Raw genomic sequence first — 2,760 nt, 5'->3', positions numbered from 1 at the left:
ACGATAAAATATTTTAAGAACCGTAAAAGCATTAAAATAAATCTTTCATAATAAACTATAAAAACTTTAACAAGATAAGAGGAAGAGAAATAAGATACAATAGTGTGCCAGAGTATACCCTCAAGCTATATACTCAATCGTAGATGGGTTGGCTAAAGCGAATGTAACAAACGGAAGTATTAAACTAATGCCACCTCACTACTTTAAAAATAAGGTATGGAGACTCTTTAGGATTTTGGTGTCCGACATACCACTTACAGATGCCTCAAGGGAAAAAATGTTTTTATAAAGCATTTTTTTTTTATGTAAAATATTTTCTATTCCAGATTAAGTTACTTTTCTGGGTTCCATTTTTACCTGTCTTGTTTAGAAATATTTTGCTCTTTAGAATTTTTATCTTATGCTAGTTTACTTATATCTATTAATTTGTTTCTGTTGTGTTTTATAATCTTTGATTTATGTTTGTCATAACTTCTTGTCTCGATTTGGTTTTTTTTTCTTTTCGTTTTGTTTCCGATTTTCCATTAATATATGCGTTTTATTTTGCTTATGTCGTGTAGATTCCGTTTTTCTTTTTTTTCCCTATATTTCGTACATTTCTAGTCAACGTCCATCAAACTTTTTGTCTCACATTGTTTTTTCTTTTTTCGTTTCGTTTCTGAGTTTCCATTAGTATCAGTGTGTTTTACTTTGCATATGTTGTGTAGATTCCGTTTTTCTTTTTCCCGTATATTTCGTACATTTTAGTGCACTTCCGTCACCAGAAACTTTTGACTTTACCCTTTCCTTCTTCCGTCTACGCTTGCCCTACTTCCAGCATTACCGGTGTCCCTCTCCTGTCAACCTTGAGGCTTCCGTCTTTCCCGTGAGACCTCCCCCCCCCCCCCCCCCCCCCTCCTTCTCCTCCAAGTCCTTATCTTCTTCCTCGTCGATCACCCGGGAGCTAACAACCTTCGTGAGGCCTGCCATTAAAAGAGACGCTATTTGCTGTTTAGCGTCGTCATGCGCTGCCGAAAAAAAGTCATGAGAATGGGTCGTGTCATGTTGCAGAAGCAAAATGGGTGGGGGTGTGGGAGAGAGTGCTTACTCACATGCCTTAATTGCCCGGTATAAAGTCTTTTATCTGATAATGGGGCAATTAAGCCTTTAAACATGAAGGTTTTATTTTTGTTAATGTTCATTTTATTTCTTGTTGTGGTTTCGCTTCCGTGTTGCGTTTAATCACCTGGCGAATCTCTCTCTCTCTCCTCTCTCTCTCTCTCTCTCTCTCTCCTCTCTCTCTCTCTCTCTCTCTCTCTTTTGTGTTGTTGGGTAAATTTTAAAATTAATTACATTTCTTGGCATGGAAACGTTTATTTTGTAGTCTTTGCTTTTTCCATAAATTGTTTTTAAAATTGACCATCTGTCTCTCTCTCTCTCTCCTCTCTCTCTCTCTCTCTCTCTCTCTCTCTCTCTCTCTCTCTCTCTCTCTCTCTCTCATTAGGTTTGAAATTAATTTTTTTTCTTGGTATGAAAACTTTCATTTTTGTTTTTTCGATAATTTGTTTCCGCTATTGGCCATCTTTATATTTTAAAAAGAATACTTTCCATTTCCATGATATTAAATCATAGATGGCGACATAGATGAAAAAGACGATGATAAAAGGGGAAAAAGATTAAATAAATATGTGAAGTGTGTCAATGAAATGTCACCCTTTCCTTTCTAACGATAATAAAAGCAATTGATCATCCAGCATCTTGAAGCAAAGCTCTTGATGATTTGGCGATTCTGTGTCGTGTGTTCGAGGGGAAAGGTCCTTTGCCAAATATGCCTTAAGGATACTTTGGGTGATGACCATGATAAAGGGATAGTGATGACGGTCATTTCTCTCTCTCTCTCTCTCTCTCTCTCTCTCTCTCTCTCTCTCTCTCTCTCTCATCGCAACTCTTTCTTTTTCTTGTTAGCAATGAAGTGGTAGTCATCCATTTGCCGTGGTAAAGGTCATTCTCTCTCTCTCTCTCTCTCTCTCTCTCTCTCTCTCTCTCTCTCTCTCTCTCTCTCTCTCTCTCTCTCTCTCATTACAACTCTTTCTCTCGCCTGTTAGCAGTGAAGTGGTAGTCATCTATTTGCCGTGATAGAGGTCATTCTCTCTCTCTCTCTCTCTCTCTCTCTCCTCTCTCTCTCTCTCTCTCTCTCTCTCTTAATATAGACTTCCAGCAGATGTAGTTAACAGTAACACGGTAAACGAGTTCAAGAATAAGTTAGACAAGATCATAAGATTTCTCTAAATGCTTAAAATAAATCGCTCTACCAAAGAGCAAGTGGAGTCTCCGTGGATGGACTAAAAAGTCTTTTGAGACATGCAAAATCCTTGTAACCCTCTCTCTCTTCTCTCTCTCTCTCTCTCCTCTCTCTCCTCTCTCTCTCTCTCTCTCTCTCTCTCTCTCTCTCTCATCGCAACTCTTTCTTTCTCTTTCTTGTTAGCAGTGAAGTGGTAGCCATCCATTTGCCGTGGTAAAGGTCTCTCTCTCTCTCTCTCTCTCTCTCCTCTCTCTCTCTCTCTCTCTCTCTCATAGCAACTCTTTCTTTCTCTTTCTTGTTAGCAATGAAGTGGTAGCCACACATTTGCCATGATAAAGGTCTCTCTCTCTCTCTCTCTCTTCTCTCTCTCTCTCTCTCTCTCTCTCTTCTCTCTCTCTCTCTCTCTCATAGCAACTCTTTCTTTTTCTTGTTAGCATTGAAGTGGTAGCTATCCATTTGCCGTTGTAAATGTGTCTCTC

The sequence above is a fragment of the Palaemon carinicauda genome, chromosome 9 (genome assembly GCF_036898095.1).
Source record: "Palaemon carinicauda isolate YSFRI2023 chromosome 9, ASM3689809v2, whole genome shotgun sequence".
NCBI classification, from domain to species: Eukaryota; Metazoa; Arthropoda; class Malacostraca; order Decapoda; family Palaemonidae; genus Palaemon; species Palaemon carinicauda.
The sequence above is the reverse complement of the archived record's forward strand: the minus strand, read 5'-3'. Positions refer to the sequence as shown.